Below are 13,102 nucleotides of genomic sequence, written 5' to 3'. Positions count from 1 at the left end.
ATCCCTAACACTCCACTGAGTGCTAATAAGCAAGATAATGTGATTCCCTTTACAGGCAACGTTTTAAGATAATTTCGTGTCTGGAGCTTCATATTCAGTGGCTGGTATCCGTGTACATTAAAAATTTTCACCCTTAACAAAATAAAGTGATTGCATTAAATCCTAGATAAGTGCATTCTACATATCCTAAAAATTATGCCCATCAAATGTGGCCTTGATTGGACCACAATAAGTACATAAAATGTTGTGCACAAACACCTTGTTTTGCCCAAAATATGAAGTTGAGAAAAATGCGATTGAAAGTTTTAAAAATTGTTTACTTCTGTTAATTATTATTATTACTTCCCAGGGAGATTGTGATGCGGCAAAGCTAACCTTGGAGAGAAAAAGCTTAGGCCTACCACCTTGCACAAGCCCAATGGCGTGTGAAACCGCGGTTTGACGCATCGCGCACTTGAAAATGTGTCATATCTGTGCCTTTTGTTGCCACCTCGAGGGCTTTATTCAAGTTTATTATACTTTTCCCGATTACTTCTGGCTCCGATTTCTTCATATGTGAAATAGGAGAGATCAATGTTGCTGAAACAACTAAAAACACAAAACCTATTACTTTAATGAAAATCGCCATTTTTGACACGCCTCTCCCCAGCGAATGCGTGAATTTTTCCCCCTGGGTATTTCCCGATTGGCCTGCTTTGCAGCGGATGACTCGTGGTTGGTGGTGGTGGCGCATTTCTGCGCAACTGTGCAGTGCATTGACATAGCTTATGCTGACGCTTGCAACTAATGTACGAGCAAAGCGAGACCGCACCTCAGTGTTTTCTTTAACAGTGGACCAGACTGTACCAGTTCTGTCTTCTTGCGCTGCCCTGTTCCATTGCACATACGGTAAGGTGCCAAGTGTTCTGGGGGGATGAAGGACGGGCATTATTGTCAGGCACTTGGGGCGCTATAACGTGAAGTTGTTCCAAACTGTTTCTACTGATTTTCTGCAATCAGTTATGCATAATTGGTCCAACATATTGCGTGCTGCCCCCGTTTCGCCTGTCTGCCAGGCGACTTCGCGAAAACCTCCAAAACTCCCCATCTGATATGACGGGTGCACATTGATTCCCCGAAAACTCCCCATCTGATATGACGGATGCACAATGATTATGCGTGATCACACCGAACAAAAAAAATATTACTATTTACCGCTATTAACCCTCCGCTATTGCTCAAAAGTTTCCGGGCAGCGCCCACTTCGCCTTTCGGTCACGCGACGTCACAATATCGCGAACTTACCACGTCAAAGTAACGTGAACGCATTAAAGATGCATTATTATGCCGAAAAAATTTTTTTTCGGAATAGCTGGAGTTTGCCCCATTCGTAAAGGAATAGAAGACGTCCGCCAACCGATCGCTCTGGCACTGGCTAATCGGAGGGTGCCTCTTTTATGTCAGTGCAGTGGGAGTGGCGCGGTACAATGAGTCGATGGTCGCTTTTAAATGCGAAGCACTTTAGGGTCCCGGGCTGCGGCGTCTAATGTGATGTCATGTCGTCACGGTCACGCACAAAAACAAGATCTGCCGAAAACTCGCGTCTCGTTCACTTCGTATATACCAAAATTGGTATGGAAGGATACGAATGTACGACCAACATGACTGATAGGTCGTGGAATCAATAACATCACATGCTCGTCAGTTACGTCACGATTAACGATAATAAAATCACGTGCGGCGCATACCCGCACTATAGATATGTGGGTATGCGGGATTTAGCAGAAACTCGTGAAAATTGCTTCCGAAACGCCAGTCTGGTACCAGCGCGGGCGCAAGAGAGGGCGCCACCACCCCACAAGCGATCTATTCCTCCTCACTTGTGCAAGAATAGCACAAGAATAACATAAGGAAAACGCCGGCGCATCGCTGTTGCGCACTTACGCAGGTTTCACGTTAGTGGAGCTGCATTAGCGCTGGATTTGAACTACACAAGCGCAGAATTTGAGCAGTGTTGGGGCTACATTAGACGCCGGATTTGAGCAGGGTCTGAACTACAGAAGCGCACGATTTTTTTTTCTTTTTTTCACTTTTGCTGGATGGTGGCCGAGACAAGCATGGTGCGGCCAGCTCAGGAGTGACGCATCTTCTCGGCCCAAGGCCCACGTTACCCCTATCTGCCGCTTCCCGCCTCGCTCCTTTATGCTATGAGTATAGACCGGCTGCGTCGTGCGACGAATTCACATTACCTCAAAAACACTAGATGACCACGAGGGAATCATTCAGTGCAATTTGTGATGCTGCAAGCAAAAAAAAAAAAAAAACATGAGATAATCTTCACGGCTGGAAGGCTAAAAAAGTAGGATAAACCTAAACTCAAGTAATAAGCGCGCGACGACACGGGAGTAAGCACCACAAAATAAGGCAACATTTCAGTCGTTATTTTCTGCGCTATACGCGAAGAAGAGTTCGCCAAGCTATGAATGAAAACAAGCGCATTTCGCGGAAGCCGGCCAAACATATTGCGGCACATGATGCCGCTCTTTACGCTATGCTGCGCCTCATTCAAGCTGTATCATCACCTGAGTTTTAAAGCCTTGACTGCTGACGCAGTCACATAATAAATAAATAATGCAAACGTAATACACCCAAACAGAATGCCACATCTTTGGTGTATCAACACTGCGTTGTCCGAGATCACTTTAAAATTTGCTGAAGTTTGGAAGCAGTGCGACTAGTTATAAGTTCTTACATTCCTCTGTTACTGCGCATTGCTTGGGTAAACCTCTCGCTAAGCTATCGCAATAATGCTCTCGAGCGTAAAGCAGCCCTTCTTAACAACAACGAAAATTCCGGTTCTAGAGAGGTAGTGAAAGGGCCCAATTGCGAAGGCGTAATCGCTGAAATGGCTAAACTGCACGACTAAAGTAAGCTGCGCGCCTTCTGGAAGACGGCTAAACGCAGTGAGGCAGCATAAATCTTCTAAGGCCGACTACCGAAGGAGAGCTATCTAGTTTGACGGCGCCGTCAAGTTGGGCGAGACGCCATTTCTCTCACCTCGTGTGTTCTCCCAGTTTCTCGGCCGTGAGTGCCTGCCGTTTTCGTTTTCTTTGGCCGTACAACAGCGATGACGTCTACCCAAACTGGTTCGAAATGCGCCGGCGAATCTACTACACCTCTGACGTCAGCCGCTCTTTGCAGGAGCGCGCACCAGTTACGCGCGCGCTCTCCGCTTGGAGGCGCGCGCGCAGTGTGAGTCATTTTATCTCTCTGCAGCAGACACGGACCTGACGCTCGGGTTTTCACAGAAAGCATTCTGTCGTGCCCAGGCACAGAGCGTGTTTTGCCTTCCGCGAACTGCAGCGTTCCGTGCGAGAGGATTTCGCGCATACATAGTATTTCTTATTCTTTTTCGTTCAAAGGCATTGAGCATCCCCGCCCACGCACTCTCTCAATTTCTTCGCGCGTTCGGCTGGCTTTACGACAGGAAATGAAAAGGAGAAAAAAAACTCGTGAAGTTACATCACGATGCGCATGCGCCTGGCCGTAGGCATCGGGCTGTAAATGCTGCGTCACGCGCAGCTTTTCCAGCAAGATGAAGTGCGTGGCCAGACCAGTGATTGTCTTCAATGCGGTGTTTGCCGGTGTTTCCTTATGCGTTTTCTATTGTTGTTATTGATTCAGAACCTTTTTTTAAATGTATTGTCAATATGCTTTTTTATGTAAGACTTTCACGTAGTGGGATTTGTGAGGCGTCGTCTGACACCTTACTGAAAAAAAAAAGAAAAAGAAAGTCATCTTGTAATAGCAGCCCGGACAAAAAGAACGAAAGAAAGCCGGCAGATTCCACGCCCTGTCGGAATCCATGTTAAGCGAAACAGTGTGCGGGGAGCCTACCAAGTTACTGAAACAAGCATGAGAGCACCGAGGCGTAGGTGGCTGTTTCATGACCTACATGACACGCATGTCATTTCATTGACGGACGGACGGACGGACGGACGGATAACGTCGGCTTCAACTCTCTTTTTGACCTTGTTCTATCGTTTCCCTGGAGTTAATGCATCAAGACCTCATTTATACCCTACCCAGACGACAAGCAACCTGCTAGACTTGAGGCTTCCATGTGTTACATACAATGAATTATTATAATATATCGACGCCGTACGTGACAGTGTTGCGACCACAGCTTGTAAACGTCGCAAAGAACGAAGTTGCTAGTTCTATTATGAGAGGTTCCCGGCTCGTTAGTTTCACATAGTCACGCGTAAACTTATTAAATCGCTTCTCGCGGTTGTGAGGATCATTGGTGTTCAAGCTTTTTCAATCCATAAAACGGTATATTGCTTGGTATTTCTGTATTCATGAGTCATGATAGGCACGGCTACATGTCCAAATGGCCTGACCTAGCGCGTTCATTTAGATCAGCATTTCTTGCAGGAGGGAACAAAACCAGCAATAAAAATGTCATCACAATTAAGCGCTGCTCTGAGCAAGCTTAGCCTGCCATCCTAATATATAATCATTCATGGGCACCGATTTCTCACCACTTGCGCTCAATACTTAATAAGTTCAGTTCTTTTACAAGCCACGTATGAAAACAAAGTACAAAGCGCATTCATAAATGAAACAAGCTGTATTTTAAATATGATCTTTGGATGAAATATACCGCTTTTCGTTCGTTCGTTCGTTCGTTCGTTCGTTCGTTCGTTCGTTCGTTCGTTCGTTCGTTCGTTCGTTCGTTCGTTCGTTTCGTTCGTTCGTTCGTTCGTTCGTTCGTTCGTTCGTTCGTTCGTTCGTTCGTTCGTTCGTTCGTTTGCTTGCTTGCTTGCTGGCTTGCTTGTTTGTTTTTGTTTGTTTTTTAAATACCACTTGCCGTTGCCGTGCCAACTTCACACACGCAGACCCTGTTGGTATTAAAGCTATCCAACGTACGATGAAGCAGTGATTGAAGCGGGCTTCCCCTCAAAGTGAGTCTTTGTGAAGAAGCCGGAGTTGACGCAGTTTTAGGGAGTCCGAAAGTAGGCATGGGGCAGCTTTTGAGACCAGTTTCAACAAAGCCTTCTTGAAAAGTGGTTCACCTTCATCAAGTGTACATCGAAACAAATTTTCGGAATTTTGTGAAAAAGCACTCCGCTATGGCTTTTACATCAGCATGCATAGAAGGATGTATGGCCGCTGCCGAAATTCTTTTAGTTTTTTTTATAAATATCGCAAGCAGGAAGGAGGAGGAGGAGAGAAAGAGAAGGCAGGGATGTTAAACAGAAATGCGTTTGCTTGGCTACCCTACTTTGGGGGACGGGAAAGAGGATAACTATCGCAAATCCTATCACAAATCCTATCACAAATCCTATCACGCTATCACAAAGGTAATCCAATAGGAGCCAAATCCCTCAAGTGTATAAAAAAAGCTTGAACCAATCAATATAATACTCAAGTGTCACGCGAAACAGTGCTGGCTGACCTTAAGACGACGAGCTGAGCTGAGGGATTCACGCAGTCCACGTCGTGCATCCTCTTCTTCACTGGGTTATATTTTATTTACACTCTCTTTAGCCTGAAATGATGATGGTAGCCTTTTGCCCCGACGTATACATGGACAGGTCGACAGCCGAAAGAAGCTGCAACATCTACGCAGTGCGAATAAAAAAAAACGCTGCCGAAAACACCACACTAAAACGACCAGTGGCGATGTATTACGGCCCTATACTGCGACACCCTGGTCTGGCTAATCATCCGCGAGCCTCGCGATGCACCTAAATACTGTCCAGTTTATGATAGATGGATGATACGGGCATCCCCTCTGAAATGGCGGTGGTGGCGAGTGCCACTAACGTCGTTATTTTGTGCCATTGCGCTGCGTCTCATCTCTATACCATTGATATCCGTGGTTCGTTTTAACAAACCAGCCACAGCAAGACTACACTTTTGCTTCGCATCCCATATAGCGTGTGTGACGATTCGAACACTTCAGCGCCCAACTCAATCCACCTCTAGTCTGCGCCGCGGTCGCTTGTGACCTCTGCCGAAAAGAAAACGAGCAAAAACGGGAAGTACTCATTTCCTAAGAATAGCTTGTCCACCTATTTCCGTAGTCGGGATTGGCTGTCGCGTCGACTTGCGAAATGCCGGATGGTTTATAGTGCTGTGCGAAAACACAGTCTAACTCATCGTCTGATACTCCTCTTTTTCTCTGATTTCCATCACCTCAATCTCTTCGTCATTATTCTGCAGCAATCGGCGGGGCATTATCTTTTCAATCAACATTGAATCACACGTCTAGTCTCCATCACCTGACCACCATCACGCACGTGTATCTTCCTCTCTTTTGCCGCATCTTTAACACAGGAAGTCTGAACGTTCGCAGAGAAACTTCAGTACAGCGAGCATTTCCGAAGTGGCCTTCGTCTAAGGCTGCACGTAAAAAAAAAAAAAAAGATATGTCCGAGACCGGAAAGTTATATATATATATATATATATATATATATATATATATATATATAGACGTGGCCAAACAAACGAAATAGACATTAGAACAAAGCTGAAAGCGCTAACGCGCATGACATAGCCGTGTACACTGGATGATAAGCAAGCGCTGAGAAACTTGGGGGGGTTGCGGCACCAGGCTCAGCAGTAACTCGACGACTCAACCGCAGCGATAAACTTGAAAATGTCAACGCCTTTCAGCAACGTAAGCACGCGCTTACGCAGCAGTCAGGAACGCCGCACAATTTACTAAAAGGGAAAAGGAAAGCATGTTCGGAAAATAAAAAAAAAAGCCGGAGGCCCCACCAAAGTGAGAAGAAGGGTTGACACTACCTCTCGGACAGAACGGGACTTAGACGCCCGCGTGTCTCGCATGGCCGGTGCCAACTGCCGGCCACTTATAGATGTTGACGCCGACGCTGTCACTTCTCGGGCATCGCTTTGTCTCGGTGCTGCGGTTATATCCGGCCCATTTTGCGCCCCTGCAAATCTCGGTCTCCTTCTCTCTCGCTCTCTCTCTCTCTCTCTCTCTCTCTCTCTCTTCACTACAGGCTTCGAGTCCGAGGAGTTTTCGAAGAACCGTGACTTGTGGCCGCGTCACTGCTGGTAAATCCCGATCCGCGCGCTCATCGAAGGGTAGAAGAAACAAAAGCCGACAAAGCGCAGGAATAGAAGAGGGCACTGCACAGCTGAAACAATAAACACAAAAAAAATGAAAATGAGAAAGATCATTCAGAGCTACGGAGAAAGAAAATCGAAGAAAAAGAAATAAACAGAGTGGCCGCGGGATCGCGTAGGCGGGCCGCCGTAAATCGATGCCGACGAAATGCGCGGTTGGGCGGAAAGAATCAATGGTAGCGTAGCTTGGCTCCTCGGGGAGACGCAGGAGGAGGAAGAATTGCCTCCGCTGTACCGTACCCCTCCCCTTCACCGTTCCAGCTGATACGGGGAGGACAGGGGAGGCGCGTACCCGTGACGCAACGGCCTCTTCTCCTCCACCGTTCCCTCTTCGCCCCAGTGGGGGCGCCCCACTCCAGAAACTCGCAGCAGCCCGTATACGTCGTCTTAGGTTAACTTTCCGGGCGACAATTTTTCAACCGACGCGGCTCAGGCAGCCGGTCGGGCGGAGAAGACAAACTGCCTACCGTGGGTTATATAGGCTCACTTTTTCTCTAATTTTGCCTTCCGCGCGAGGCATTAAGGGGAAAGCGACACGCTACCCTAAGGCAGCCGCTGCTATATCGAACTCGCTTTCAATCGCAGGACTTTTCGCTGGCGCTCTAAGGTTCGACTTTAGAGAAAAGGGCGGCGTTCGCATTCCAGAATCTAACGCGTCGGACAGTGCGCGTTTAATTTAAATTATAAAGTGGTGTTCATCGATTCTCTCGAGATTGATTCCGATCGCTCTGAACTGTGTGCGGTGGTTGAATTAACCGATAGCGAGTTATCAGTATAAATTGTCGCATGCCTTTTAGAGGTTAGAGGTTGGCCCCTATAAACTCCTCCATTGTTTCAGCACTGACAAGTAGAAGGATTTATATTTCCTATCTGTTAGGATATATATATATATATATATATATATATATATATATATATATATATATATATATATATATATATACCTACGTGGCGCTGCAGTAGCCGAACGATGATGACAGGACTGACGAAGACTATGATCGCCGATAGTCATGCTCATGGGCTTCATCTTGTAGGCCTGTCTTCTGCCCCTTGTATACAGGGTGTTTCAGCGAACACTTTCAAAATTCTTAAAGGTTGCCTGTGGCAGATAGCACAATTCTAGTTCATGAGCTGGTCTACTCGAAGAGGCGGACATTACTTGCACAAGAACTTGAAATGCATAATTGAATAATTAACAGAAACTCACTAATTAAATTTTTAACTAATTACCTGATGGCTCCATATTGCAATTTACAAATTGCAGCCGTGGAGTTCGCAAGGCGGATCCACTTGAAACGAATTCTCCGGATGACACCAGTTTAGACATATTAATTCCCGAACTTTGCGGAGAAATGCATTGGCGTTCCAGTTAGATTCTTAACAAAACGTCGCTTTTTGCATTGCAGCACAAAATTAACTGGAACGCCAATCCGCAAAGTTTGGGATTTCATATCTCAAAACTGGTGTTATCCTGAGAATTAATTCTAAGTGCATCCGTCTTGCGAACTCCACGGCTACAATTTGTAAACTGCAATATGGGCCATCAGGTAATTAGTTAAAACTTAATTAGTATTTTTTGTTAATTATTGGATTATGCATTTCAATTTCTTGTGCAAGTAATGTCCGCCTCTTCGAGTAGATCCAGCTCATTAACTAGAATTGGGCTATCTGCCGCAGGCAACCTTAAATGAATTTTGAAAGTGTTCGCTGAAACACCTTGTATATCTTGTAGTATGCAGTAGCGATATATATGCATTGTAGAAAATATATGGTCTGTAGGGTATTCAATACGCAATATTATACACAACGTAACAGGAGTGTTAACTGAAAGAACACACAAAAGGTATTACCGAAGTATAAAAATCAGTAGAGCGTAAGTATTGAAGATATACTAATAGAACTAAAATACAAAACAATATCGGGAAACATGAGTCTAGAAATCACAATAGCTATTCCTAATTCGCCATCAGCAAATATTACAGTTTGTTTTTGTTTTTTCCTTGTTTTTTTTATTGTTGTCCTGCCTGTAACGGCGTTGCCCCGAACGTTCCATTCACTGATTGCTAATGAAAATAATGATTAGTTGTAACAATCAGTGGGAAACGAGTATTCATTTAAATTTTGTGTGTGTTTATTGCTGAATTGTCGTGTTTCTGGCTTATTTAATTGCCGTGATGTGCTTGTCGGTGATTATCTTTGACGTGGTACCAAATTTTTAGACGCGCCACTTCAGCTCTATTTTGCAGGCTGAGATTTCCGGCTCGGCGTTGTAATTCGGCTGGTGAATCTGCTGACCCATTTGATTGCTGTCGATCATTGTTTGATGTCTAAGGCTGTGTGTACTATATATGCTACATGCTAAGAGTACAAATTAGGGGTGAGATAGAGAGAGAGAATTTTTATTTTACAGGAAGGCAGAGAGGTCGGCCTGGGCTATAGCTTTCTCTGGTCTGCTACTCTGCACTGCGGAAAAGAGACATGGAGTAAAAACGCTGATTAAAGATTTATAGATGGTAATGATATGAGAAGGAGGTGCGTGTATACAAGTTGACAATGTTGTGGCATCTCTAAAGCCGTGCGTGTATGACGACGACACGCACTAGGACATTGCGATGACGATCGATTCTCGAATATTGGCAGTGATATACTGCGTTAACGATGATACAACGAAAACTATATGACAGAGATCACGCGATGACGACGGCTGACAACAACCGGATGACGAAGCTGGAATGACGGTGACAGTACGACAAGGAATGCAAGGTGACAACTTGTCTGACGGCGATGGCTCTGGATTCATTTTGACCTGCTGGGGATCTTTAACGTACACCCAATGCATAGTACACTGGCCTTCTTGCATGCACATCGCGAAATGTGGCTGCCAAGACCGGGATCTGATCCCGCGCAGTCGGGCCGAGCAGCGAAACGACAAAGCCACTACCACGCAACCACGGAGGCTTGCTAAATTATGAGTAGGACTTTTGCAAAACCATCGTAAACATTGTAACAATTTCAAGTAAGCTGCAAAGTCATGCATCACGTTTGTCCGCTTAAGATTCTCTAACAGGTGCAGTTTGTAGAACTGAAATATCTGTTTCAGATGAAGAGTTTCGGAATTCTAAGCATTGTGCTTCTTTTTCTTTTTTATTTGCGGAGTCACGGTAATTTTCGTAAAAAAAGAAAAAAAAAGTTTTAAATGAGCGCCTTGCCTTTTACTGCTGCTAGAATTTCCAAGTGGCACAAATTTCATTTAAATCGGTCCAGTCGTCGCACAAAAGCATTTCTGCGTTTTACATATTTCTGAATAGAGAAACTGAAGTTGGCCCTGAGCTAAAGCTTCACCTTAAGAATACAGTTTCTACGTTATGTGTACATACGTGGCATGTAAAGACACTGAAGTGGTTAGGTGTAATGAACAATTGGTCAGAAAAAGGCTGCCACAAACGGTGACGATGCAACCATGACGCTCACATAGCTCTAAGCAGCGCTCATGATATCATTTGTGTTGTAGCACCAGTTCCCTCCTAGCAAGAGCTGTAAAACTATATTTCCTTAGTGCACAACACAGCCCAAGAAGTTTAATTCCCATAAAATGGCATTTGCACAATAGCAGTAAATAGTAGACCCTTACGATGTCTCACTTTTACAGGTGTTTAAATAAAACTGCTCGGTCCTATAGTACTTCTCGAGAAAGTAAGCTTTACGCATGGAGCCTTATACGGAAGAATACACCTTTCGTTAACTCGACGTTACCCGTGACTACCTCACTGCGAGGGCACCTACCGTGAAATTTTTCCAAAGTGAGCGCCTTCGTCATCGGGAAGATAAATTATCCTGCGTCAAAACGGCTTCGGAAGTGTAGGGGCAGAATGTTCGGTTCACAACCTACGCTCCCGAGTTGGTTCCCCAGGGAGCTAAATTACTTCATCTAGTTCTATATATATATATATATATATATATATATATATATATATATATATTGCTTGCAGGAGTTGTGTTCATAAAAAGAACTGCATGTGACAGCTGACAGTCAGCGGCACGTTACAGAGGCAATGGGCCGTGTAAAGTGCTAACTCACTTAAAGAAACTGCACGGGAAAGGAAGTAAAACCGTTCCTTTCTCGCGATACAGCGAGCGAGAGCGGCGGATCGTTAGTCAGAAGCAGGCTCGTTCAAAACAGAGATTCAGACACACATAAATATAAGACATATTCGCAACAGTGACTCCGCCCCTGCAAAGAACCTGGCAATACCGAGAAAAAAAAATTTTGACCGGCAGCATAACATGCTAAACAAACTTGCCCGACCCCGCAGTTTCTTTATTTTTTATATCAAACTATAGATCTGTTCAAGCGAATCTAGCACAAGAAGGCGTGCTTTCTTACACACGCCTACTAGCAGATAACGAAACTTTCAGACGGTATTGCGGAGACGCATCGGCTTTTGCGCATGGTATGGTAAACGTTAAAGGTTGTTAGCTGCGTGCGGTGCTGTGCCATAGTTACTACGGAAACGTTCAGGCGCGGATGACTGGACGCACATTCACGACGCAATGCTTGCTGTGGAGTGCCGTCACTCGACCAAACCTCTGGGCAAGAGAAGTGAGTCAAGTGCCCGATTACTCAGGTGAGTTCGATGCTCGATACGTAGCACGTCACTCACTCTACTCGAGCCTTCTCCAGCGCTGTCGTCGACTACGCGTTGAACATGTCTTCTCGCGATGCACGATGACCCCTTCCCACGTTGTAGGGCAATGTGCTTTGTATGATGGGTATTAACGCTTTCAGCGCACGTTGACTGACCAAACCAGCGGAGGCGGACTTACGCAACTGCGCCGACATGGTTGGCGCAGTTACGTATTTGTAAACCCGCTTCCGCTGGCTTGGCAACGCTGCCATGAATATGAGAGCCAAATCTCATTCCTCTGCATGCAGCAGGAAGCTCAAGACTCACCGAGTTGTTTTGGTGTTGCTGACCTAGAGCGGGGGGTCCTTTCTTCCCTTCGTCGCGTCTGCAAGGCCATGAACATACAAAGAAGGAAGAATGCCCTTCACGCGGTTTATATTACCCGCCGTGTTCTGAATGTGCCAAGACTCGAGTAGTAGCCTTTTTCGCCAGTTTGTCTCTGTTTGAAGAATTTGGATTTCTTGGAAAGAAATCTTGTGATCGGCGTCTTCGCAATGTTCGGCGACGGCGCTGCGTATTCGGTTGAATGTTCTGACGTCGTTTTCATGTTGTCTGATTCTTTCTTTTAGATTTTTGGTTTCCCCGATGTACGACGCCGGACAGTCAGCACAGCTGATTTTATAGACGACGCCTTGAGCTTTTTCTTTTGGTGGACGGTCTTTTGGTTTAGGAATGAGGATATTCAAAGTGTTCATCGGTTTATCCGACAACAAACTACGAGACCTCCAACCGTTGACTCCCCCTCGACCACAGAAACGAGTGTCCATCCCATACGTCAAAGGTACCAGCGAAGCTCTCAGCCGAATATTGAAAAAAGAAGGCCTCAAAGTCACGCATAAACCGATGAACACTTTGAATATCCTCATTCCTGAACCAAAAGACCGTCCACCAAAAGAAAAAGCTCAAGGCGTCGTCTATAAAATCAGCTGTGCCGATTGTCCGGCGTCGTACATCGGGGAAACCAAAAATCTAAAAGAAAGAATCGGACAACATGAAAACGACGTCAGAACATTCAACCGAATACGGAGCGCCGTCGCCGAACATTCCGAAGACGCCGACCACAAGATTTCTTTCCAAGAAACCCAAATCCTTCAAACAGAGACAAACTGGCGAAAAAGACTACTACTCGAGTCTTGGCACATTCAGAACACGGCAGACAATATAAACCACGTGAAGGGCATTCTGCCTTCTTTGTATGTTCATGGCCTTGCAGACGCGACGAAGGGAAGAAAGGACCCCCTGCTCTAGGTCAGCAACACCAAAACAACTCGTCCCCC

General features: G+C 45.5%; 1 protein-coding gene across 1 annotated transcript in view; it reads left to right on the top strand.

The window, feature by feature from the left end:
- The window catches only part of LOC119461565 (uncharacterized), a 297,956-nt gene that overhangs the window by 164,909 nt on the left and 119,945 nt on the right, over positions 1–13,102 (top strand). The window lies entirely within an intron of this gene.

This window comes from Dermacentor silvarum, chromosome 8, assembly GCF_013339745.2.
Source record: "Dermacentor silvarum isolate Dsil-2018 chromosome 8, BIME_Dsil_1.4, whole genome shotgun sequence".
In the NCBI taxonomy this organism is placed as follows: Eukaryota; Metazoa; Arthropoda; class Arachnida; order Ixodida; family Ixodidae; genus Dermacentor; species Dermacentor silvarum.
This window is presented reverse-complemented; position numbering and strand designations above follow the sequence as displayed.